The sequence below is a fragment of the Tamandua tetradactyla genome, chromosome 7, assembly GCF_023851605.1.
Source record: "Tamandua tetradactyla isolate mTamTet1 chromosome 7, mTamTet1.pri, whole genome shotgun sequence".
Taxonomy (NCBI): Eukaryota; Metazoa; Chordata; class Mammalia; order Pilosa; family Myrmecophagidae; genus Tamandua; species Tamandua tetradactyla.
In genome coordinates, this window is record NC_135333.1 from 114,223,466 (window position 1) to 114,251,327 (window position 27,862).

The following is a 27,862-nucleotide window of genomic DNA, read 5'->3' on the forward strand; positions in this document are numbered from 1 at the left end:
GTTGCTCAGATGTGGCCTCTCTCTCTAAGCCAACTCAGCAGGTGAACTCACTACTCCCCCACCCCTGCCTCCCAAGTAGGACAAGACTCCCAGGGGTATAAATCTCCCTGGCAATGTGGGACATGACTCCTGGGGAAGAGCTGAGACCTGGCATCATGGGATTAAGAAAGCCTTCTTGACCAAAAGGGGGAAGAGAGAAATGAGACAAAATAAAGTTTCAGTGGCTGAGAGATTTCAAACAGAGTCAAGGTTATCCTCAAGGTTATTCTTATGCTTTGCATAGCTATTCCATTTTAATTCACAGTGTATTGGAGTGGTTAGAGGGAAGTCCCTGAAACTGTTGAAGTGTATTCCAGTAGCCTTAATTCTTGAAGATGATTTTATAACTATATATCTTTTACAATGTGACTATGTGGTTGTGAAAACCTTGTGGCTGATGCCCCCTTTATCTAGAATATGAACTGATGAGTAAAAAATCAAGGAAAAAATAATTAAATAATAGGGGGATAAGGGATAAAAAATAATTGAGTAAATTGCAATACTAGTGATCAATGAGAGGGAGGGGTAAGGGGTATGGAATGTGTGGATTTTTTTCTTTTTATTGCTTTTTCTGGAGTTCTGCAAATGTTCTCATCATGGTGATGAATACATCCTGTGTGATGATAAAAATAAAATTGAATGTGATGAACTATGTGACGATACTGTGAGCCTTCGATTGTACACTTTGGCTGGATTATATGCTGTGTGAATATATCTCAGTAAAATTGCATTAAAGAAAAAGAGTGAGCAGTCCCAAAGCCAGCCCTGTCCACACCAGTTCCCATTTTACCTGAATCTCAGTGCCCTCCTCTGATTAAAGAGTTTGGCTAAGTGGTCTCGAATATTTCCAAAAGCCAACAACCCAGGTTTACGATTCCATATATCATTCAAGGATTATAAAGAATTTACAATCAATGAGGATTTTTTTTTTCTTGGAGGGTAGAGACTGATAATGATAAGCAGGCGTTTCTGAGTGCCTAAGAAGTGTCTCTGGGATACATTTAAAAGGGAAGCTCAGGCCATGCCCTAAGGACACATAGCGAGGCAGGGTCTCTGCCCAAAACAGACATGCACCCCCCCACGCACGTTCCCACCCCACCCCACGCACACCCCACACACATCCTCAGTCTATGCCATGAACCTACTGTCATCCCCATCACACTTACACTTAGGTACACACGCACCCTCACAGCTCCATCCGTGCCATCCCCTCTCACACACCTGCCGTCACACGTACTCCAAGGTGCACGACTACTCATAACTCAGTGACACACACATACAGGAGGACCAACCACCCCTTCACATCCTCAGTCCACCACACCCGCTCACACACATCTTCCTATGCACATCGCATGCTTATCCCCTACACATACACACCATATCATCCAATCCCCAAACCCACAGGCACATAATATTGCTCTAGACTCTTGCTTGCCAGTTACTGAACCCCAACTCAAATGAGCTTAAGCATAAAAGATAGTTTATTTGCTTACATGTCAAGGAAGTTTGGGGATGCATTTGGCTTTTGGCATGGCTAAATCCAGGGGGTCAGTGATGTCGTCAGTTCCCTGGGCTTCTCGACTGCTCCTGTTTTCTTCTGTGTGTGCTTCATTCTCAGGCAGACCCTCTGCATGCCTCTTTCTCAATCCTTCCAGCTAACGTCCCAAGGCTGACTCTCACGGGACTGACATGTGTCACATTCTCATCCCTGACTCAATCTGCAATTTTTAATTTTTTTATTAATTTTTTAATTTTTTAAATATAACAAACACAAACATTCTTAACATATGATCATTCCATTCTACATATATAATCAGTAATTCACAATATCATCACATAGTTGTATATTTATCATCATCATCATTTCTTGGAACATTTGTATCAGTTCAGAAAAAGAAATAAAAAGAATACAGGAAAACATTCACACATACCATACCCCTTTCCCCTCCCTTTCATTGGTCACTGGCATTTCAATCTACTAAATTTATTTTAACATTTGTTCCCCTTATTATTTATTTTTATTCTGTATGTTTTACTCATCTGTCGATAAGGTACATAAAAGGAGCATCAGGCACAAGGTTTTCACAATCACACAGTCACATTGTGAAAGCTACAATCATCTTTAAGAAACATGGCTACTGGAACACAGCTCTACATTTTCAGGCAGTTCCCTCCAGCCTCTCCATTACACCTTAACTAAACAGGTGATATCTATTTAATGTGTAAGAATAACCTCCAGGATAACCTCTCAACGCTGTTTAGAATCTCTCAGCCATTGACACTTAATATTGTCTCATTTCTCTCTTCCCCCTTTTGGTCGAGAAGGTTTTCTCAACCCTTCGATACTGAGTTCCAGTTCATTCTAGGATTTCTGTTCCATGTTGCCAGGAAGATCCACACCCCTGGGAGTCATGTCCCATGTAGACAGGGGGAGGGCAGTGAGTTTGCTTGTTGTGTTACCTGGGAGAGCGAGACCACATCTGAGCAACAAAAGAAATTCTCTTGAGGTGACTGTTATGCCTCATTTTAAGTAGGCTTAACCTATCCTTTGTGGAGTTAAGTTTCATATGAAAAACTCCAGGATTGGGGGCTCAGCCTATTGCTTTAGTTGTCCCCAATGCTTGTGAGAATACCAAGAATTCTCCACTTGGGGAATCTGAATTTTCCCCCTTTCTCATCATTCCCCCACGGGAACTTTGCAAACACTTTTTTATTCACGCTTCAAATCACTCTGGGATTTATCAGGGCATCACTCTGGACAAACCTACAAAATCTTATGCCCTACTCAAGGTTCCATGTACTTATGGTGTTCAATTAAGCTGTCCACATAAGTTATATTAGGAACTGCACTAGTCAAAATATAAATTTTGTACCAAATAAACATTTTTTGCTTTAGTCTCACACATAAGTTAAAATTTTAAAATATTAATTACCGTCTATTTTCAACACCCTGCAGTATTGACATTCCTTTGTTCTTCCTCATGCAAAAACATTTTTTAATTTGTACATTAAATTAAATGATTAGTCACTATCATTATACACTCTAAGCATTCCTAGATTATACCATCTCAGTCTTTATCGTTTATCTTTCCTTCTGATTCCATTTGTGCCCCCAGTCTTCCTCCCTCTATCATTCTCACATTCAACTTCATTCAGTGTTCTAACATTATTGTATTACAGTTCGGTAGTATTGTGCTATCCATTTGTGGATTTTTACAGTTAGTCCCGTTGCACAATCTGTATCCCTTCAGCTCCAATTATACAATATCTTGACCTATTTCTATCTCCTAATGTCTCTGTTACCAACTGAAATCCTACAAGTTCATTCACTAATGTCAATTCATATCAGTGAGACCATACAGTAGTTGTCCTTTTGTTTCCGGCTAATCTTATTCAGCATAATGTCCGTAAGGTCCATCCATGTTGTTACACACTTCATAACTTTATTCTAACAGCTGCATAATATTCCATCGTGTATATATACCACAGCTTGTTTAGCCACTCATCTATTGACTCAGCTGTTTCCATCTCTTGGCAATTGTAAATAATGCTGCTATAAACATTGGTGTGCAAATGAACATTTGTGTCCTTGCCCTTAGGTCCTCTGAGTAGATACCTAGCAACGGTATTACCAGGTCATATAGCAATTCTATACTTAGCTTCCTGAAGACCCACCAAACTGCCTTCCACAGTGGTTGCACCATTTGACATTCCCACCAACAGTGGATAAGTGTGTCTCTTTCTCCACATCCTCTCCAGCACTTGTCATTTTCTGTTTTATTGATAATGGCCATTCTGGTGAGTATGGGATGATATCTCATTGTGGTTTTGATTTGCATTTCCCTAATAGCCAGGGAAGTTGAGCATCTTTTCATGTGCCTTTTGACCATTCATATTTCCTTTCAATCTGTAATTTTGACTCTACTAGATTATCGGGCCAGCCCCACCCAAACTAAAGAGAAGGGGGGCAGGAAATGGTGTTTCACCAAAAGAGGGGGAAGAGATACTGGACAGGCAAAAACAACACATGTTCACTATATACACTTGCCCAAAGGTACACAAATGAATACGTGGAAGCCTAGTGAGTTGCAAGGGTATAAAGATATCAGTCTATACACTGAGTCCTTGTATAAATAGAAATGCTACCAGGCTCAAATCTACCTTCTGGACCTTATATACAAAATATTGTTATCAGATATGAGTGATTTTAACATATGCTACCAAACCCCAGGGAAGCGGGGAGGGCCCTTTAAGATGGGATTGGGCTTAAGCAAGCTGAGCTTGGAAAAGTAAGATATAATTGGAAAGCTCTGGAAATGCAGTATGTCATTGACCAAAAACAGAATCCTGTGGAATACAGCAGAAAGTCCAAGTGTTAGAGAGCTCCTGAGGGTTTCAAGAGCCATACGGAGAAGTTTGGAGTTTATTCAGGGGCACTGAAGGTGTGGAGGCAGGAGGGTGACAGGGCTAAAGCAGTACTTTAGGAAAATTAAGAGGACTGATGATTGTAATTGGATGGGACGGACAAAACCTGGAGGCAGGAGACTAGAAAGGGGACTATTAAAAAATGCAAGCAATGAGGCCCTAATATGGTAGAAGCCATAGCCTGGAGAGACCTAGATGGAATCAAGATGTAATAGGAATGAAGAACCAACAGGATGTGGCAATTGATCACAGGGCTGTGAGTCCAAGGTGGAGGGAAGGGAGCCAGTGACTCAACTGCCCTCCAGCAGCATCCCTAGCACCTTCTGTTCCAGCCTGATTGATGCAGAGTACAAAACAGCTTCCTCTCTGTCTGTCTGGTTCCTATCTATGTGCCAATTGCTGCCTGGCAGGGCACCAGCCCAAGGTAAACATGTGTGGACCCTCCCCTGAGCACATTATTTACATTTCCTCCTTATCTCTGTTCCTCCCCCCACCCCACCCCCTTCACACCAGCAGCTGCAAGATAAAGCCACCGTGAAGCCCACCATGGTCTTTGGCAGCAAAAGCAAGTGTGGCCAAACCCATTTTCTCCCTTGCTTATCACGCCATGCTTGGAGAACTGTATTTTGCCCTGGTCAAATTCTGACAAATGGGAGCTGACATAAGGGACAGGGAGGTAAATGGAAACCATGTTCCACCAAGACAGAGTTGGGAGTGCCATCCTGGAAAAGCGGAGGCTCCCAGCACGAGTGGAAGCAGAAGACTGCAAGGAGGATGGCGAGCCTCTCCTCTGTGTGGGACAAAGCATGCCGTGAGAAGCAGTGGGGAAGGAGCCCCAGAGAGAAGACTGTGGCCCACTGCGAGCAAAGATTTTCCAAAAGTTCGAGTTTTGTGAAAAGGGAGGCTACTTCATGTGGGAAGTAGTGGCTTCCCCTTCATAAGAAAGGGTTCAAGCAGAACACCAAGCTGACTAGAGCATCAGGTGGCTTGTTGGAGTCTCTGAAACATGTCCTGAGGGCCTACTGAGTGCTCTGCACATGTCATGTCATTTAAACTCATAAAAATCCAGATAGGTAGGGTTCGAAAAGTCCCCAAGTTCACACAGCTATAAAGAGAACAGGAATCAAAGCCCCATCAGAATCCTCCCTTGTAGGACTGACCCCATTCCCGTTTATGCATGCTCTACTGCTCCATGGCCATATATGACCCAAAGCCAAAGGACAGTGAGTGCAAACGAAAAGAATTTGGGAGCCACTCCTTAACTGTATGAAGTTGGACAAGCTGCTTAACCTCTCTGAGATTCCTTTCCCTCACCTTAAAATGGGAATAACAACTACCTCAGTGAACTGATAGGAACATCAGATAAGGGATGAGCCTGACCTCAGTAGGCTTCTAATACACCCTAGTTTGACTTTCACCCCCTCCCTATTGCTGGCTTGTCCCCTGCCTTTCCTAGAGTCTCCCTCCAGGCAGCTTTCCCCCATCCCTCTCCATCTTCCACACCGCCTCCTACGGAATTTGTGTTGGTATGCACTATGGCACCTCTGCCTTGTGAAATTTTAAGTCCTGGTATCCCCCTACATGAAATAACCTTCTTGCAGAACAGCACAGCCTCTCCTGGACCTCTGTGTCCTCTGCAGGACCTGCCTTGCTCACAGGAGCTGCTTAGGTGGGAGAGAGGGCTGTCTAAGAAGAACTGAGGGTAACTGGAAAGACGTAGCAATTAGGGCTTAAAGGAGGTCTATTGGTGCCATCTGAAGTAATAAAGGGATAGCATGCAAAAACTTGCCACCATGCAAAGCAGAAGCTTGCAAATGCAATTCCTGGGAAGCTAACTGTGCAAATTGCGTCCTGCCTACTGACATCCCTTCTTTTCTCCAACTCTCAGTTCAGGGCTCCTTTCCAGGCCAATGATGATGGTGGTGGTAGTGATGATGATGATGGTGGTGGTGGTGCCTCCCATTTATTGGATTCCTACCAAGTGTCAGAGCATCAGATCTCTTACATATATTATTTGTAATCCTAAAATAATCCATGAAGAAGATAATATTACCCTTTTACAGATAAGGAAACTAAGGTTCAAGATCTTTCAGTTGGTCTGATAGAATCGTGATTTGAACACTGGTCTGGGGTAATTCCAAAGTCTGAGCATGCTTTTTTCAGTGATCCTGTTTTATAAAGTCAATCCATAATTCTGTCCATCCAGGAAAGCAGTAATGTGGAAATAATCCAAAACCATGCTTCTTATTTTATCAATTCAAAAAATATATATTACATTCCTTCATTTAACTATAATTTGTTAAATATCTAAATGACCTCCCCTACCTTCCCTAAATTCTGGTGCACTTGAGACACCTCTCCCTACCAATGTAAAGTTCCCTGAGGGCAGGAACCTTATGTCTTGTTGACCCTGTTAGCTACAGCCTCAGAGAAGTACATAGCTGGCACTCCACCAATACATATTGAATGAATTCAGAAAAGACTGACTCAGTCACTCCATCAAGTGTGTGTGTGTGTGTGTGTGTGTGTGTGCGTGTGTGTGTGTCTATAAGAGAAAAAATGAGAGAGAAAACAGCTCACCTAAAGAAGAGCCCAACCTAATCTGCCTCTTAGTTAGAATACAGTAAACCCAAACAGGAACACACTGACCCATTCGTAGGTTTTATGAGAAATCTGTTGGCCGGGGTGTAGGATTAGGCTGGGCTTGACCAGCACAGGCTAGTTTAATCCTAGGAATGTGTTAACAGGCTCCCATGGCAACGCAACTCAGTGTGAGTTTATGAGTTCCCAACATAATTGCAGGCTGAAGCTATCTCTTCCCTCAAGGCACTCCCTCCGGTTCCCACCAACCTTCCCTCCTTCCTAGCCTACCCAGGTTTCCTAGGTGACCATCTAAAGAACACAGAGGAAGCTCAAGCAGCAGAAGCAGCTTCCAGAGCATGGGAGGCAGAGGAGAGAAAGTCCATCCAGGGAGAGGGCCGTTTCCCTCCCAGATCAGTACTTCTGACTCAGAAGTGTCTAGAAGTGTCCAGCAGCAGAAGCCCAACTCCCTTGCCTCTGGCCTCGTCCCAGACCTAAACATAGCCCATGGCCCACAGCCTGCACATCTTCCTCGTCCACTCCCTGGTCAACCCACTCTCCCGCCCACCCCTATTCTTCCAGGCGCCTGACCCCCATCCACTGGCCGCCAGCACCAACACAAGCTCTCTAGAGCTCCACCTATGCAGTCCACGGGCCCAGACACCTTCTTTGTCTCTTTTTGTCCCTCCAGCCAGGCTACACTCCAAGAACCTCCTTTAGGAGGCTCACTCAGACTCTCCCTCCCAGGCTTCTCCGTCTAGCTCTCCAACCTGGAGCCTCCTATTAGATGCCCCCAGCAAGGAACTAGAGTCGGGTGTGGGTCCAGGCACCCCAGGGGTCTAGGAGTTCCCTCAGTCCTTGCAGAAACTTGATGAAAGAAGCATTATCCCCATTTCAGAACTGAGGAAGCTGAGCCTTAGAGTTAATACACAGCTTGCCCAATTGTTCCGGGAGAGCCAGAACTGGTCCCTGGTCTCCCTCCGAAGCTATGTGCCCTCCTCCCTGCCTGACAGTTCCCTCTCTCTGTCCCTGGAAGACAGCTCCAGGTGCCAGGCACTCCCTGCACCATACACTTTTATAGCCTCATTTAATTCTCGCAATTAAACTTATGAAGAAATTACAAACATCCTAATTTTATGGCTGAGGATACTAAAGCTCAGAAACTTTCAGTACACTTCCTAAGCTCACATAGCTCTGAATGTACTAAGGTCAGAATTCAACCTCCGTTTTCTGGCTCCAAAACCCAAAGTGAGGTTTCCCATTCCCCTGAGTCTAGCCAGAGACAGGCTGATACAGGAGGCAGGAATGCAGATTCTCAGGCCCAGCACTCAAACCTGCTTTATGATCTGCCAGCAGGGCTGAAAGGAAGACAAGGCCTGCAGAAGCAGCCTAGCTGATCTGGGGGGGGTGGGGCCAGGGAAGCTGAGAACAGGCCACGCAGTTCTCCTCTTTTTCCGTATATCTGGTCAGTAGACACACCCATAGGTCCTTTCCCTTTTTTTAAATTTTTATTGTTTTATGACATATGATAGATCATTCCAGAGCATGTTACAAAGGTCCTATCCCTTCTATAAAGCCCTACCACCACCTCCAAAGTGATCTACGATTTGTGATTAAAATTAAATGAAATTAAAATTAATTTTTGTTCTGAAAACTGTTAGAGCAATTCTTGGGTCAAAGTGGAACAGCAGGAAGCATATAAATTTGGGAACCAAATAACCCAAGTTCTGCTCTCAATTCAGTCTCTAAATTGCTATATGTCATTGGACAAGTCATTTGCTCTCTCAGAGCTACAGTTGCCTCATTTGTTTCATGAGTGGGTGGAACCATTTGTCTCCAAAATAACTTGAAATTATTTTCGTTTTTAATTGAAATTAATTTGGCGTCTAGAACTTTCATTTTCCCAAAAGTGATTACAGTATAGTGGGAAAAGCATTAAACTTGACACCAAACTTGGGCAAGTCACAACCTCTCTGAGTTTTTGTTTTCTCGTATGTAAAACAAATTATCCAATGATAAAGTTTGTAAGGTTTTCTGTGATCCTGTAAAGCCCTTCACAGTCCCGTCTAGGACTCCCAGTGTGGAGAGAAGTTACTGTATAAACTCTTCTCCTTCTGGGAGGTCTGGAGAGCCAAGCCCCAACCTCCAAGAATTCACCCTTCCTCGTGTCATCTCTGTCTCCTTCAGGTAAAGGGCTCCTGTGGCACGGCACACCCTCTCCTGTGTGTGCGGGTCTACCTGAGGTCCCTCCTTGCAGTGAACGTAAGGACATCTAAGTGCTGGAAGGGAGCAAAAAGGTAAACTGAGGAAGGATTCACTAACCCAAGGGACTAGGAATTGAAATGAGCGAGCAGGGGAGAAGGGAATGGTCGTCTGAAAAAGGAGCTGGTCTGGGCCACATTTCACTGGGATACAGACCTGGTCAAGCTTGAGCCCCCCAAAAAGCCAAGAACAAAGGAGAATGGGAGGGGCAAGACTTCAAAGAGCAAGAGGGAGGCAGGCAGTGCTGAGCAGGTTTGGGGAAAAAAGTGTTCTTGGAGAGCCTGCGATTCCTGGGAAGGCCTGAGTAAGGCGGGACCAGGAGGGATGCAGCCAGAGTAGACTGCTGCCTTCCTCCTTCCTTTCTGGACTAGAAATTGAGCCTAATTCCAGATCATAAATCTTATCTCACACCTCAGGATAGTGAGGCTGCTATGATAGCTATCTCTGGGTTCTTAGGAATGCATCTGCGTCACAGCCGGGGGTTGCGGTGGGGAGGGGGCGTGGAGGGGCGTGTATAGCTGAGTGATTTCAGGGTATGTGGTCCACAAATGAGACGGGAACAAAGGGGAATCTCTTTGACAGAGTTAGGGGGGGTGGGGAGAGATGGAGTAGGGTGACTGGTCCCGACAAAGACTAAGATTCCTACCAGTGAGCCCCAGAGCAGAAATTTCTCTCCCAGGAAAATTAGGACCTGGGGCTGGATGGACACAGCCATCTCAGTTACAGAAATGAGTGGTTCTGAATGCCAGGGTTTATGCATGGTTCTACCTGGGCCTTCATGCTTTCTCTCTCTCCTTCACCATGAAATACTTCTTTTGGTTTTCAAAACTGCAGTTGAATCATGCTCTATCTTGGGAGACAGGATCAGGAGACAGAAAAGGAAGGGGCGCTGATACTAGTTCCAAGCCAGTTAGCTTCTCCCCCTCCCACCCCATCGCAGTAAGAGGGGCAGGGCAGGGTGGAGATTCCAGGAAGGAATAGGAGAAAGGAGGCAGTGTTGTCTGGTTCTCAGTGTCCCTGAGAAATTTTTCACCTCCCTGCTATGTTCCCCCCTCCTCCTCCTCACAGGCAGGTGACACCTGCCCAGGGAGACATGCTGATGTCAAGTTAGCCCCTCTGCAGAAGGAAAAGCTTCAGGCGTGCCCTTAGACACGTACACGCTTCCCCTCTGCCACTTGTGTCCCTGTCCCTCTCCAGCTCCCCCACTTGCTCCAAAATGTCCTTTCCCAGTGCCCAGCCAGACTGGTCTACTAACACTGCTTTGATCCTCTCTCTCTCCCCAGCTCAGAGCTTCCCACTGCCTTCAGCATAAAGGTCAAACTCCTCATCTGGCAGCTAAGGCTGAGCCTTTCGGCCTGGACTGGCTGCTCTCCCCACCCCCTCCCCCACACCCCACCCCGGGCAGGGCCCTGCAGCACCTCCGCTCCCAGTCACCTGCACCTGCAGATCTTACCTTTCCCTAGGTTCCAGGACACCCCATTCATTCTGCAAACATTTACTGAATGAAAACCACACACCAGGCCCCTCCCCCATGAAAGCCTGCCCCAGGTGCCTCTGCCGGAAGTGACCACTCCTGCAGAGCCCCCAAGAATGGCCTTTGTTACACCTCTGGGCCCATCTGAGCCCCACTCCCTGATTGTAAACCTGATCCGGAGTCATTTAACCTGCATTGAACAGGGGCTATTAATTAGACATTCCCCCATGTGTGTGTCATTCTATCCTCACAGTGACCCTGGGAGTTCTTGGGAGTTTGGCATCATTATCCTTATTTACAGATGAGGAGACTGAGGTTCAGAGAAGAAACTTGTCCAGCAAAGGATAAAGCTCAAATCGGATTCTGAGTCCAGGTCCCAAGCACCAGCACCAAGGCACCTCCCTGGAAAGCAGGGGCATGTCTTACATATATTTCTATTTCCCTCAACACCCAGCATGGGAACTTGCTGATTCACTAAATGAATGAATGATTCTATAATTCAATTCTATCCAGATTAGTTCTCTTCTCCACTTATCCCCTATCTTCTCTTCCCAACATGGTTGTTTTCCTACCTTCTCCTCCCCTTCACCCTGGACCCCAAGAATACAGAAGATAAGGGAGGAAAGAAGCTACATTTGGATTGTTCTCTTTAACAGCAGAGGTTGAAGGAAAGCACTGGAAGGAAGTAATCGAGGAAGGAAGTCTCCTCCCTTTAACTCTCACACAGTTTGATAGACCAAGGTGAGCCCCAGCCCTTCCCTGCATCCATCCCCAATTTCAGCAGGACATAGATGGGGCAGGAGGGAGCAGCTGGGCAAGCCAGAGAAGAGTGAGGGGGACAGAGGTGGCCTCCTTCAGTGACTCACTCTCCTTGAGCCACCCCTGGGGGCAAGGAGGAGGAGCTTGTCACTGGAAATTCCAGTCCATCCTTACTAATACTTGGGTGTCAATAAGTTGGACAGGAGAAGGAAGAGCTCTGTTTATCCCAAGCTTAAGGGTAGTCATAGCAAACAGAAGCCAGAGTCCTCAGGTCGCAGAGCAAAAGTCCTGGCCAGGGGTAGAGTCACGAGGGCCCAACGCTCAGGGCCCTGCTGCCAGCCTGCCAACTGGACCAGCTGCCCAGCCCTTGCCAGCCAGGCCTTCCCCTGCAGAGCTGGTCCTGAGAAAGCTGGAGGGTGGGGGAAAGGGAGACAGTCCAGAGGGAGAAGTTGCCCACTTTACAGATCCATCTCTTCCCCACTTCTTTCCAAGTGCCTTTGCTCCCAAGACCAGAGACAGACAGTGATGCTAAACCAGAGGGACCTCTTGGCTTCTGGGTCAGGGAAAAGAAGGGATAGGAAGCTGAGCCAACTGTAGGTGCCAGAAGGGTAGGGGAGGTGCCAGTCAGAGAAGGCTTCCTGGAGAACAAGGCAGAAAATAAGGAGAGTGTCCCAGACTGGGGAATTGACATTGAAAGTTTCAGAGCAGAAGAGGGTGTCTCCTTGGCTGGTGTGAGAGTCCAAAGAGATAGGAGTGTTGGCACAAGATGACTCACCATCACCCCTTCCCCTTTGCTAGTCACCAGAATCATAAACCCCTGGGGGCCCAGAGGGACTCCCCTTGCTTCCATTACCAGTTTGAAATGCTGATTAATGTGCACCTCCACCTCAGGACCCTGTTCCAGCAGGTGGTCTCTGTCTGTGGTCATCTATCTCCCCTCTACCTGCAATCATGCTCAAGTCCTTCCTCCTTAAAAAAGGAAGGAAGGAAAGAATTAAAGGGATGGAGGGAGAGAGGAAGAAAACTGTCCTTGACTCTGTCCCTACCCCCCTCTCACTACAGCTCTCTCTCCTTGCCTCCCAGTCAACCTTCCTAAAAGAAGACAAGATGCTCATTCTCATCTCATCCTACCACTACCTGCCCCCACCACCCTCCATGGAAATGACTAAAATTACCCTAGCTGAATGTGGACTCTTTTCAAATCTGCTTTCCCCTCTTTCCTTCTGGTCCATCCCATCAGGCTCCCACAGCAACATCTCCAGACTCTCACCTGAGCTGCAGATCCGTTCCCATCCAAGCCTCAAACTCAGGAAGTTCCAAACCGAAGTCATCATCTAACCCTCCAGGTCACATTTCCTCTTTTTTTTTGTATGCTGTATGGTGGGGTCACACTTGATTATTTTTCTATGTGAGTCTCCCATTATTGCAGCACCATTTGTTAAAATTTTTGTTTCTTTGTTTGTTTGTTTGTTTTTGGGAAGTGCATGGACCAGGAATCAACCCCAGGTCTCCCACGTGGCAGGCAAGAAGCCTACCATGAAACTATCTTGGCACCCCCACCTCACTCCCTCTTATAATCCCTATCTGATGGACAACATCACTGCCTCCAAAGTGAGATGGGCCACCTGGAGTCCTGGGAATATTAGAACCTAGTTGGAGAGAAAGACAGCAATCAAATAATCACACTAAGAAAACAGAAATACAAAATGCTATGAATTATTTTGATGAGAGAAACACAATCCTATGAGAGTATATCACAAAAGGAACCTGACCCAAATTTGAGGGAATATGGGAAAGCCACGGGGGTTTCATGGCAGAGTTCTCACCTGCCATGCGGGAGACCTGGGTTTGATTCCCAGTGCCTGACCATGATAAAAAAAAAAAAAAAAGGTAATATTTGCACTGAGATCTGAAGGATGAGTTAATTACTTAAAAAGCTGCATGAGAAGAGGATGATCCAGAAACAGGGCATTGCATGTGCAAAGAAAGTGGGTGAACAGGAGTATCACATGTTCCAGAAACAGAAAGAAGCCCAGGGTAACTGGATCAAGAGGGCAAAATTTCAGGAGTATTCAGCGAGGTAGGACCAGACCATGCTGCCTTTGTCAGCACCTTGAGATTTTGGATCTTTACCCTAGAATAATAGAACCTAATAAGGACTAATTAGGTTCAGGGGTGACATAATTTTTTTTTTGAATCCTTCCTGTTTGCAGTGTGTAGAATTGATTAGGTCAGAGCGGGGGCCACGCAGTTCTCCTCTTTTTCCGTATGTCCGGTGAGTGGACACACCCGTAGGTCCTTTTCCTTTTTTTCAATTTTTATTATTTTATGATATATGATTGTTAGATCATTTCAGAGCATGTTACAAAGGTCCTATCCCTTCTATAAAGCCCTATCACCACCTCCAAAGTGATCTATGATTTGTGATTAAAATTAAATGAAATTAGAATTAATTTTTGTTCTGAAAACTGTTAAAGCAGTTTATGGGTCAAAGTGGAATAGCAGGAAGCGTATAAATTTGGGAACCAAATAACCCACCGAATCTAAGGCACTCATTTATTGCCAAGCAGGAGATGGTATGAGGAGAACTTGTGACGACTGTGGAGATGGGAGGGAACAGAGACTCCAGCATCATCTAGGAGGAGAGAAAAGACTTGACGATGGTGGATATAGCGGCAGGGCTGAGAGGTGTCAACAATGATCTCTCTGCTTTTGCCCTAGACACCGTTTTGGATAATGATGCCATTTTATGAAAAGAAGAAAATTAAAAGAAAGCCAGATGAATTTCAGACAAAATGGACTTCAAAACAGGGACTCTGACCTGGAATAAAGAGGGATGTTACCCAGTAACGGAGAGGTCAATTCACAATCTTAAATATGTATACACCCAACACCATAACTTAAAAAACATAAAACAGAAATTGATAGAATTGAAAGGAAGGAGAAATCAACAAATCCAAAATTTATATTTGAGTACTTCAATACCATTTCTCAGTAGTTTAAAGAATAAAAAGATAGAAAATCAGTAACCATATAGAAGACTTGAGTGACACTATGTGATCTAATTAGCATTATAGAACTTTACCCAAAGAGCAGCAGAATACATGTGCTTTTCAAATGCACATGGATAAGTACATGCAGACTCAAAACAAACCTCAACAAATACAGAAGAAATGAAATCATGCAATGTTTGCTTTCTGACCATAAGATACTTAAGCTAGCACTCAATAGCAGAAAATCTGAAAAAACTCCAAATACTTGTAAATTAAGCCTATAGGTAAAAGAAGAACTCATAAGGGGATTCAGAAAATACTATAAATTGAATGAAATGAATAAGAATTCTTGAGACACAGCTAGAGCAGGGCTTAGAGGAAATTTATAGCATTAAATGCTGTGCTGGTTTAAAAGGATGTATACCCCCTAGAAAAGCCATGTTTTAATCAAAATCCCATTTCATAAAAGTATAATAATCCCTATTCAATATTGTATGTTTGAAACTGTAATCAATCATCTCCCTGGATGACTGTGATTTAGTCAAGAGTGGTTGTTAAACTGGATTAGGTGACGACATGTCTCCACCCATTTGGGTGGCTCTTTTGATTGGCTTATTGAAGTCCTATAAAAGAGGAAACGTTTTAGAGAATAGGAGATTCAGAGAGAGCAGAGAATGCTGCAGCACCACAAAGCAGAGAGTCCACCAGCCAGTGACCTTTGGAAATGAAGAAGGAAAACACCTCCTGGGGAGCTTCATGAAACCAGAAGCCAGGAGAGAAAGCTAGCAGACGACGCCGTGTTCGCCACGTGCCGTTCCAGCTGAGAGAGAAGCCCTGATTGTGTTCCCCATGTGCCTTCTCACTTGAGAGAGAAACCCTGAACTTCATGGGCCTTCTTGAACCAAGGTATCTTTCCCTGGATGCCTTTGATTGGACATATCTATAGATGTGTTTTAATTGGGACATTTTCTCGGCCTTAGAACTATAAATTAGAAACTTATTAAATTCCCCTTTTTAAAAGCCATTCTATTTCTGGTACATTGCATTCCGGCAGCTAGCAAACTAGAACAAATGCTTACATTAGAAAAAAAGAAAAGCCTCAAAATAAAAATCTAAGCTTCCCCCTTAAGATACTAGAGGGGGAAGAAAAAGAAGCAAATTAAAACCAAAGCAATTAAAATGGTGCAACCACTGCAGAAACCCAACTATAGAATTACCATATGAACTCGCAATTCCAATCGTAAGTATATATCCAAAAGAACTGAAAGCAGGAACTCAAACAGGTATTTGTGCACTAATGTTCATAGCAGGATTATTCAGAATAGCCAAAAGAGAAAAAATAAGTTTCCATCAAAAGATGAGTGTTTAAGTGAAATATGATTTATTCATACAATGGAAAATTATTCAGCTGTGAGAAGGAATGAAGTTCTGATACAGGCTACAACCTAGATGAACCTGGAAGACATTATGCTGAGTGAAATAAGCCAGACATAAAGGGACAAATGCTGTATTATTTCACTTATATGAAATACCTAAAATATGCAAATTCATAAAGATAGAAAGTAGATAGAAGGGTATCGGGCAGGGATGTGATGTATGGGAAGTTAACACTAGATGGGTACAGAGTTTCTATTCGGGGTGATGAAGAACTTTTGGTAATGGATGGTGAGGAAGATAATACAACGTGAATGTAATTAACACTACTGAATTGTATATTTTAAAGTGATTAAAATAAGAAATCTTATGTATATAGGTTACCAACGTATTTTTTTTTTTTTACAAAAGCAAGCAGTAATGAAATAGGGTTGAAATCAATGACTTTAAAGGTAGAAAAACAAGAGGACACCAATAAAACCAAAAGCAGTTTCTTTGAAAAGATAAAATATTGGTAAACCTCAAGCCAGGTAGATGAGGGTTAAAGACAGGGAAAGAGAAAAAGAGAGGACAGAAACTACCAATATCAGCAATGAAAGAGGGGCTGCATTACAGATCCTGTGACTTAGTAAGATAATAAAGTAATACTATGAACAAATTTTTGCCTAAAAACTTGACAACTTAGATGGTATGGGAAAATTCCTTAAAAGACACAAAATAGCAAAGCGCATATAAAAAAATTAATAACTTGAATAGTTTTATGTCTGTTAAAGAAATTGAATTCTTATAAAAAACTTTTCCGCAAAGAAAAGTCCAAACCCAGACAGCTTCACTGGCAAATTTTACCAAACATTTAAGGAAGAAACAATACCAATTCTACACAAATTCTTCCAGAAAATAGAAGAGGAGGAAACACTTCCCTGCTCATTTTATAAGGCTAGCATTAGCTTGATACCAATGCTAAACAAAACACTAGAAGAAAAGAAAACTATAGGTCAATATTCTTCATGAACACTGACACAAAACTCCTTAACAAAATACTAGCAACTTAAATTCATCAATAAATAAAAAGAATAATACATCATAATCCAATAGAGTTCCTGCTAGAATGCAAGGTTGGTTCAACATTTGAAAAGCAGTCAGTGCAATTTATTTTATCAGTAGACTAAACAAGAAAAATGACCATCTCAATAGATACTGAAAAATCATTTGACAAAATTCAATATCTATTCATGATTAAAAATTCTTAGCAAACTATGATTAGAAAAATTCCTCAACCTGATAAAGAATATGTTCACAAAACCTACTGCTTACGTCATTCTTTTTTTTCCCCCCCAGAGGAAAGAAAATATTTATTTTTCATTAATCTTTTGACTGCGACCACCGTGATTTTGCAGGTTTAACTGAGTAGCAAATTTGATTAATAACACTTCCAAGAGTTCATAATTTCAAGGCTAAGGTTCTTATTAAGGTAACACAGTCATTAATTTGATATAAATGAAGTTGTATAAAAAGGCTGAAAGCAGTTTGTCCTCCTAAGGGAACACATAAATGGCCCAGACTCTAGACTTAGTGACATAAGTACACTTCCACTGTCTAACAGTCAAGAGTTAGAAAGAGCTCAACCGAACATCACAATGCAGAGTAACGCTTTACTTCTAAGACATGTATGCTTTTGTCATTAGCCTGCTTGTGTGAATAAGGCGATGTGTCAAGCACTCACATATAAGAAGTGCAAGGTGTGCAAAGGAAGGGAGCAGAGGCGGTGGTCACAGGCACAGAGCAGGGTCTCTCACCGCGGCCCCTGAGTCATCTTCCCCTTCGCACAGCAGCAGGAGGGCTTTCTTATAGTCTCCAGATGCGTCATTCTTTTTTTTTTAATTTATATGTTTATTAATTAAAACAATAAGAATACAGAAAAACATTAACATATCATTCCGTTCTACATATATAATCAGTAATTCTCAATACCATCACATAGTTGCATATTCATCATTTCTTAGAACATTTGCATCAATTCAGAAAAAGAAATAAAAATACAATAGAAAAAGAAATAAAATGATAACAGAGAAAAAAAGATTATATATACCATATCCCTTACCCCTCACTTTCATTTATCACTAGGATTTCAACTAAATTTATTTTAACATTTGTTTTCCCTATTATTTATTTTTATTCCATATGTTCTACTCGTCTGTTGACAAGGTAGATAAAAGGAGCATCAGACACGAGGTTTTCACAATCACACAGTCACATTGTGAAAGCTACATCATTATTCAATCATCATCAAGAAACATGGCTACTGGAACACAGCTCTACATTTTCAGGCAGTTCCCTCCAGCCTCTCCATTACATCTTGAATAACAAGGTGATATCTACTTAATGCATGAGAATAACCTCCAGGATAACCTCTCAACTCTGGAATCTCTCAGCCATTGACACTTTGTCTCATTTCACTCTTCCCCGTTTTGGTCGAGAAGGTTTGCTCAATCCCTTGGTGCTGAGTCTCAGCTCATTCTAGGGTTTTTCTCAATCCTTTGATGCTGAGTCTCAGCTCATTCTAGGATTTCTGTCCCACGTTGTCAGGAAGGTCCACATCCCTGGAAGTCAGGTCCCACATAGACAGGGGGAGGGTGGTGAGTTTGCTTGCTGTGTTGGCTGGAGAGAGAGGTCACATCTGAGCAACAAAAGAGGCTCTCTTGGGGGTGACTCTTAGGCCTAAATTTTAAGTAGACTTGACCTATCTTTTGTGGGGTTAAGTTTCATGTGAACAAACCCCAAGACTGGGGGCTCAGCCTATAGCTTTGGTTGTCCACACTGCTTGTGAGAATATCAAGAATTCAACTTGGGGAAGTTGAATTTCTCCCAGTTCTCACCATTCGGGGACTTTGCAAATACTTTTCCACTCACTGATCAAATCACTCTGAGATACATCGGGGCATCACTCTGGACAAACCAACAAAATCTCATGTCCTACCCAAGATTCCAAATACTTATGGTGTTCAATCAAGCTATCTACATAAGTTATATTAGGAAATGCACTAGTCAAAATATAAATTTTGTACCAAATAAACATTTTTTGCTTTAGTCTCACAACACATAAGGTGGAATTTTAAAATATTAATTACCATCTATTTTCAGCACCCTGCAGTAATGACATTCCTTTGTTCTTCCTCATGCACAAACATTTTAAAAATTTGTACATTTAGTCACTATTATTATACACCCTAGGCATTTCTAGCTTATACCATCTCAGTCTTTATCGTCTAGCTCAGATGTGTCACTCTTAATCATGGAATGAAGAGAGGTGGCAAAATTCTTCCAGAATGCCTTCCTAATATTGAACAGATCAATCCCACTCCTGGAAACCACAACTTGGATGAGCGTATGCGCCTCAGTCCCAGCTCCTTTCATAGCATAGTAGAGGGTTTCTGTGAGGTAGGTGGGTATGCTTCAAATAGATTTCACAACAGCAAGGAGTAGCTGCTCCAAATTACCAGAAGTCTCTTGATCATTGGTCTCCTCAATTTGAAATCCAGATATGGTCATGTATTTGTCAAACGCCCTTCTCAAATGAGACGTGCTTCGTGTTCCGAATATGGTGACAAGCTTTTCTTCGTCTGTCCCCCCTTAAGTTCCCCAGCTTGAAATAGAGCCTGAGCATCTTGTTCTACCTTAACTTTCATCAATTCTACCATCAGTGTCTCTGTTAGACTGAAGGAGAACCACTAACATCTTCTGGTAGTGCCCTGAAGTATCTCCTACCATATCCTCTTTCAGGCTTGAGCCATATTCTTCTTCATAAACTTGTTCTACAGCTCTCAGTTCTTCAGGTGTCCTGGAAGCCATAATTTCGGTCAGGACTTTCTCATCCGTCCCAGCCCCCTTAAGTGCATGCTTCAGTTCACAGGCATCATAAAGATGAGAAGGTTTCATCAGAGCCACAACTAATTTTTCAGATTTTCCAGTCAGTTCTGATTTCAGGTCATCCAGAAGATCGCTGCCAAGCAGAGGTTTAAAAGCTGCAATGATTTCCTGGCACTGAGCATCGCTTTGGGCTGTGAGCACAGTCAGGATGGTCTCCTCATCAGGCGCCCAGGCCCTTCATGGCCTTGCGAAGAGGACGCTGGTCAGATCCAGGGAAGGCCGCCACCGTGCCCTTGACAACCTGTGCCATGGCAACTTCTCAGGTGGGGAAAGGTAACGCGGAGCTGGACCCGGGACCGGCGCCCAGACCTCCGGGAGAAGGACAGGATGCAGACGGTAGGAGGGCAGAGAGGACGGGACACGCGCCGACATCATTCCTTTTTATTTTTTAACTTATTTATTTATTAAACATAACAACAAACAAACATTCTTACCATATGATCCTTCCATTCTTGGTATATAATCAATAACTCAAAATATCATCACATAGTTGTATATTCATCATCATGATGATTTCTTAGAACATTTGCATCAATTCAGAAAAAGAAATTAAAAAGAAAATAGAAAAATATTCATACATATCATATCCCTTTCCACTCCTTTTCCTTGATCACTAGCATTTCAGTCTACTAAATTTATTTTAACATTTGTTCCCCTATTTTTATTTATTTTTAATGCATATGTTTTACTCGTCTGTCGATAAGGTTGATAAAAGGAGCATCAGACACAAGGTTTTCACAATCACACAATCGCACTGCGAAAGCTATATCATACAATCATCTTCAAGAAACATGGCTACTGGAACACAGCTCTACATTTTCAGGCAGTTCCCTCCAGCCTCTCCATTACACCTTAACTAAACAGATGATATCTATTTAATGCGTAAGAATAACCTCCAGGATAACTTGTCGACTCTGTTTGGAATCTCTCAGCCATTGACACTTTATTTTGTCTCATTTCTCTCTTCCCCCTTTCAGTCGAGAAGGTTTTCTCAATCCCTTGGTGCTGAGTCCCAGCTCATTCTAGGATTTCTTTCCCACATTGCCAGGAAGGTCCACACCCCTGGGAGTCATGTCCCACATAGAGAGGGGAAGGGTATTGAGTTTGCTTGTCGTGTTAGCTGAGCGAGAGAGACCACATTTGAGCAACTAAAGAGGTTCTCTTGGGGGTGACTTTTAGGCCTAATTTTAAGTAGGCTTAGCCTATCCTTTGCGGGGTTAAGTTTCATATGAATAAACCCTAATATTGAGGGCTCAGCTTATTGCTTTGGTTGTCCCCTCTGCTTGTGAGAATATCAATAATTCTCCACTTGGGGAAGTTGAATTTTCCCCCTTTCTCACCATTTCCCAGGGGACTTTGCAAATATTTATTTATTCACTGTTCAAATCACTCTGGGATTTATCCGGGCATCGCTCTGGACAAACCTACAAAATCTCATGCCCTACTCAAGGTTACATCATTCTCAATAGTGAAAGAATGAAGGCTATCCCCATAAGATCAGAAGCAAAGTAAAGATGTTCACTCTTACCACTTCAATTCAACATTGTACCGGAGGTGCCAGCCAAAGAAATAAATCAGGAAAAAGAAATAAAAAGCATGCAGATTGGAAAGAAAGAAAGAAAATTGCCTTTATTCACAGATGAAATGACTGTCTACATAGAAAACTCCAAAGAATCTATGGAAAAAAAAATCCATTAGAACTAAAAAGAGAGTTTAGAAATGTTGCAGGATAAATCAATTATATTTCTATGTACTAGCAATAAACAATTGGAAATTTAAACTGAAAAAAATTATCATTTATAATCAGATTTAAAACATAAAGTACTATAGAATTAACCTAACAAAATATGTGCAAGATTTTTATTCTGAACACTACAAAACATTCATGAGAGAAGTTAAAGAAGACCTATATGAATGGAGAAATATACCAAGTTCATCATTAACTCTCTCCGAATTAATCTGTGGATTTACTGAAATCCCAATCAAAATTCCACTAGGTTTTTATGTAGAAATTAACAAACTGATTCTAAAAGTTGATACAAAAAAAGCAAAGGGCTAAAATAGACAAGAATAGGCAAAATAATTTTGAAAAAGAATAAAGCTGGAGAACATATTACCTGATATCAAGACTTGCTATAAAGCTACAGATATCAAACATTTAAGTATCAGCCTAAGGAATCCATAAAGAACTCTTAAAACTCAACCATAAAATAACAGACAAATTAAATTTTTTAAATGGGCAAAAGATTTAAGCAGACACTTCTGTTTAAATCAAATAAGAAAGATGGCAATCAGCTCATGAAAAGACGCTCAGCGTCATCAATCATTAGGGAAACACAAGTTGAAACCAGAAGTTATCACTACCCACCCATTAAAAAGGCTACAATTTAAAATAAGAAAGAATAAAAATAAAAAAGCAGATGACCAAAGTGCTGGTGAGGAACTCTTATACATGAATGATGGGATGCGAAATGGTACAGCTACTTTTGGAAACAGTTCATCAGTTTCTTACAAAGTTCATTATGTAGCCCATTATCTCAATCTTCAGTATTTTATCCAAAAGAAATGAAAACATTTGTCCACACAAAGACCCCATACACAGATAATTATAGCAGCTTTATTCATAATTTCTAAAAACTGGAAACAACCCAAAGATCCACCTACTCGTCAATGGATAAACATACTGTAGTACATCCATACAATGGAATACTATAGAGCAATAAACAGGAACAAATTCCTAATACATGCAACAATGCGGATGAATTGCAAAATCATTATGCTAAGAAAAAGCAATCCGAGACAAAGGCTACATGTTATAGGATTCCATTCTAGAAAAGGCAAAACCATAGGAACAAAGAATAAATCATGGTTGCCAAGGTTAGAGATAGGAGGAGAGGATTGACCACAAATGGACATAATGGAACTTTTTGAGGTAATAGAAATGTCCTATACCTTGATTACAGTGGTAGTTCAACAACAGCATACATTGCTCAAACCTATCAAACTGTATACCTAAGAAGGGTAAATAGAACTATATACAAATTGTACCTCAATAAATGTAAACTTTTAAAAGAGAAAATCCAGACACAGGAAGAGCATAGGTTTACCCCTGGAAATGATAACTCTAAGATGTGTTTGAAACCTCCAAATGGGGATAATATCCAATGACCAGCAGGAAATACTGGATCCAAACCTCAGAGGAGGAGGTGCTACTGGACGCTATTACAAGGCAGCCTTTCCCCTGACTCCCTAATAAGTTCTTCCGCTTTTGAAACCCTTCCTGAGCATCCCGTCCTCTAAGAGGTTAACCCTGACCCAAATACCTTAAAACCTAGAATGTGAGCTCTCTGAGAGCAACAATCTTGTCTTACTTCTCTTTGCTGTATCCCTAGAGCCTAGAATATGTCTGGCATATAGGAGGTGAATGAATGAATGAATGAGTTCCTCCTCTGGCAGTACTTTGGAACCTTTCATAGCACCCAGCATACGTACTGTGTTGGTCCAATGATCTGTCTCCTCCAATAATAACCTCCTTGATTATTATTCATGATTTTATTGTTCTTTTTATTTTCAGATCACTGTTTCTGGATCTGAATCAAATTGAGTGGCTTAAATCTCCACCTGATCACTCTTCCAGTAGGGGAGGGGGTGTGGAATGGGAGAAGCCTGTTGAGGAGCATCAACTATGCTTCAGGCCCCATGCAGTCATGCACATTTAATCCCTACAGACGAGGAAGCCGAAGCTCAGAGAAGCTCACGTACTTAATCATTCAGCAAGCAAACAGCCGAGCTAGGATTCAAAATCAATGCTCTTTTCCCCAACTTCTCTTTCCCTTGAGATCTTTAACTTGATGATTTTCAGCACTTCTGCCACCTTCAGATGACACCGTCTACTGTACTGACTCCACACTCTGACAATCCCCTTCCCTGACATTCAGCCTCTCATGCTCCCTTGCTTTGAAGATATTTGCTGCCAACTGTCAAGTCAACCCCATGGTCCCTGGATGACTACTTTTCCGCTGAGATCTGGTTGCCCTTTCTTCTCCGCCCAAAGCATCCAAAAGATTCAGCCATCTTGGCGATGTTTTAAGCCTAAGCCTAACCTCCTTTGCCCCTGAATTTCCACTACTCCTGCCCTCTCATCTTTCAGTGAAGTCCACTATTTTCCTCTCCTGTACCCACAATATAGATTGTTTCCTGTGTGCTTGATCTCATCATCAATCCAAACTACGCAACCTCAACAAGGTCCTTAAAGTCTTCACCCATCATTTTATGCATTGTCGGCAGACCATCTATCCACAGTGTGCTGCGGGGCCATGTCTTTCTTGGTCTCCTCTTGCCTCTGTCCCACTGTCCCTATTGCTAGAAAGGCAATTCCATGTAAGGGATACATGCAGCAAGTCCAGCTCTGCCACCTATCACTATCACTTTTCAGGTTTCACCATAAATGTCACTTTACCCAGGATCTCAGGTTACTCTTTTCTGCTGTGGGCTTCTATTGCTCCCTGGACTTGCTCTAGCATAGCACCAACTACACTTTTTGTTATTATTTGTTTATTTAATTGTTGCCCTCTAAACTGTACCCTCTAAGGAAACCTCCGATCAATCCTGCTACCTACAGCAGGATATCTTCCCATTTTTCCTTTCCTTCACTGACAAACTTCTTGAAAGAGAAATCTACATTCTGCCTCTACTAACCACTCAAAACTCCTTAACCCTTCGCCATCCAGCTTCAGTCTCCATCACTCTACTGGAAGTGTTCTTCTTGTCCTCCATCTCTTGATCTCTCTGTGCATCTCACCCTGTGGCCCACCCCTCCTTAAATTTTTTTCTCCTTGACTTTTGTTTTAGTTTCCTTGGCTACTCAAGCAAATACCATGCAATGGGTTGGCTTCAACAATGAGAATTCATTACAGTGCATGGTTTTGAGACCAGAAAATATGCAAATCAAGTTCAAATCAAGACAATGCTTTCTTCCAAAGACCAGCAATCTGGGGCTGGCTGTCAGTGGTCCTCGGTCTTGGTTTTTCTGTCGCCTGGCACACGGCTGCCTCTCCTGGTCTCTCCCTTCGCTTCCAGGTTCCATTAATGTTCAGCTTCTCACTCTCCATGGCTTTCTCTCTGCCTGAATTTCATTCTGCTTATAAAGGACTCCAGTAAGATTCAGATGCTATGCCATACTTTAACTGAAGTACCCTCATCAGAAGTTTCCACTTACAGTGAGTTCACATCCACGAGAATAAATCAAGTTTAAGAAACATGTTTTTCTGGGATACATACAGTTCCAAACCACAGTAGCTTTCATGGCATCTCTCTCTCCTGGATCTCTTCCTGGTTGCTGCTAGCAAGAGTTTGGTCTTCCTTCTCTTTCACCTCTCTTTTCTCTTTGTCTCTTTCTCCTTCTCTTGCCATCAGTCCCTGTGGGTAGTCTCTGTCCACTTCTTTTCCCTGATCCTTTCCCTTAGGCCATCTCACCCACATCGGGGTGTCACCCAAATCCTCTATGTAGGTGGCTCCATCATGTGGTTGTGCAGGTTGTATAGCGCACAGGACCAAGGAAGCATGTGGAGGCTGTGACTCCTCAAACAGTCCAAAGGCACTGGACTTGTGGCCCCCCAAAAATATATGTCCACCTGGAACCTCCAAATGTCACCTTATTTGGAATAAGGGTCTTAGCTCATGTAATAACAGTAAGCATCTTGATATGGAGTCATCTCTGAATGAAGAAAGGCTCTAAATCCAATGATAAGTGTCCTTATAAGACACCAAAAAAGAAAAGACAGGAAAAACCATACAGAGCAAAAGGCCATGTGAAAATGGAGGCAGAAATTGGAGTTGTGCAGTCTGAAGCCCAGAAATGCCAAGGATTACCAGAAGCCGCCAGAAGCAAGGAGAAGGCATGGAGCAGATGGTCCCTCAGTGCCTCCAGAAGGAATCAACCCTGCTGACACTGATTTTGGATTTCTGGACTCCAGAATTGTGAGAAAACACACTTCAGTTGTTTGAAGTCACAAGTCTGTGGTTGTTTGTTACAGCAGCCCTAGGAAACTTGTACCTGAGGAAAGACCCAGCACATCAGGTTCAAAAGGGGAAGAGAGTGTAAGAACAGATGGTTCCATTCCCCCGAGGGGAAGAGGAGGCTGGAATGGGGAATCAGGTTGCTAAGGAAACTCCAGTAAGGGTCAAATTCCCAGGAATCCTCCCAGAGCTTCAGCACCTGGAAAGCCCTAGGCAATTACATGTTGTTTAGCACTGACCCTCCCCCTTCCTTTATCCACTGGGAATAACCCCATAGGCACAAATCCAACTGAAGCAAGGGTACTACAAATGTCAGAACATTCTCCGACCCTACCCAGGCCTGAGGCACAGGGCTTGCTCCAAGCCCTCAGAACCCCTTTCCCTTTTCACACTAGACAGGCAGCTCTGGGAGCACCAAGAGAAATTCTTGAATGCCCAAGATCCAAACTGAATCCGGCACCCAATCCAGACGCAGCCCTTATCATCCCACCTGCCTCTGCAGCTGCACCCAAAGCCTGCCAACTTTCCCCTACTTCCCCTGTCTCTTAGTTTACCAAGCTCACCTCTTGGTCCCTCAGCCTCTCCTAGAGCCCCCTTTCCATGAATTATTTAAATCAAAATTGTTTACTGAGATCTCAATACACACCAGACCCAGGATGCAGCATTAGATTCCCAATCTGTACCAGACACCTTTTCCCTTCCGCTGAAGGAACACCAGCCTACTCTTTTGTTATTTTTTTTTCTTTACAACAACTTGAAAATTTTTAATACTGTCTAACATATACATATAGATAAAGTCCTATTTTAAGAAAGTGTCATACGTAAAAGTATAATCTAGAAGTCTTAATAACTAAGAGGTACGTCAAAGCTTTCTGAAAGATTGCTGGCTTCTTTAAATTATTATTAGAGCAGTTCGTGATGAGACCTACCCCCAGGAGGGTGGTTTGGAAATCATCTGCGGGTACATTTTTTTCTATTTTTTTTAAAAGTTATGCTTACATAGCATACAATTCATCCTAAGTGTACAATCAGTGGCTCTCGGTATCATCACAAAGTTATGCATTCACCACTACTGTCAATGTGAGAACATTCTCATTTCTTCCAAAGAAAAAATGCCTTACCGCCTTTATCCCCCATTATTGATATTTAACTTTGGTATAGTGCCTTTGTTACAATTAATGAAAGAATGTTACTATGTTACTGTTAACTATAGACTTTAGTTTACATTCATTTTATTTGTTCTCGTATAACTCCCTATTATTACACCTTGTGATAGTGACATACATTTGTCCTAGTTCATGTAAGTACTCTCTTATCTTTATACAATTAACCACCATCATTGTCCACTCTAGATTTCACTAAGTTATACAGTCCCAGTTTTTATCCTCTAGCTTTCCTTCTGGTGGCATAGACAACTCTAGCTTTCCTCTTCCAACCACAGTCACATTCCACTTTGTCAATTACACTTACAACATTGTGCTACCCTCACACAGAATTGTGCTATTCCTTTCCGAACCTTTACAGTGAACCTTATTAACTACTCTGTACTCCTTAATCATTGATTGTCCAATCTCTGCCCACTTTCTAGTCCCTGATAACCTATGCTCTTGAATGCAATTCTCAGACTGCTTATAGTTAGCTCATATTAGTGAGCCCATACAATATTTGTCCTTCTTTTTCTGGCTTTTTTCACTCAACATAATGTCCTCAGGTTCATTCACTTCATTGCCTCCTGACACACTCTTGATTCTTATCCCATCCCTTCCTCCGTCTTCTCTCCTCCCCAACAGCCCTGCCTCTAACTCGGTTGCCCTAGGGGCCCTCCGGTGGGCAGGGCCTACTGGCCCATGAGCTGGAACTCCACTGAAAAGAGGGGAAAGGAACTTCAGGGCCCATTCTCTTACCCACCTTGTGGCCTCCACCCCACCCCACTTTAGGGACTTCTCCTTTCTCTGGCACACACTCACACCTTGGGGAAGTCCTTTCTGGAGTCACTCTAACCCCTTTGAGA

The 27,862-nt window shown here is 42.7% G+C and overlaps 1 long non-coding RNA gene and 1 pseudogene across 1 annotated transcript in view; both read right to left on the minus strand.

Moving 5' to 3' along the window:
• LOC143642428 (uncharacterized) overlaps positions 1-27,862 on the minus strand; it is a 39,965-nt gene that overhangs the window by 9,526 nt on the left and 2,577 nt on the right. Inside the window, exon 3 of the long non-coding RNA XR_013155656.1 lies at positions 1,533-1,757. This is a non-coding gene — a long non-coding RNA (uncharacterized LOC143642428). The remainder of the gene's footprint in view (positions 1-1,532; positions 1,758-27,862) is intronic.
• Positions 17,676-20,083, minus strand: LOC143690215 (annexin A5-like; annotated as a pseudogene).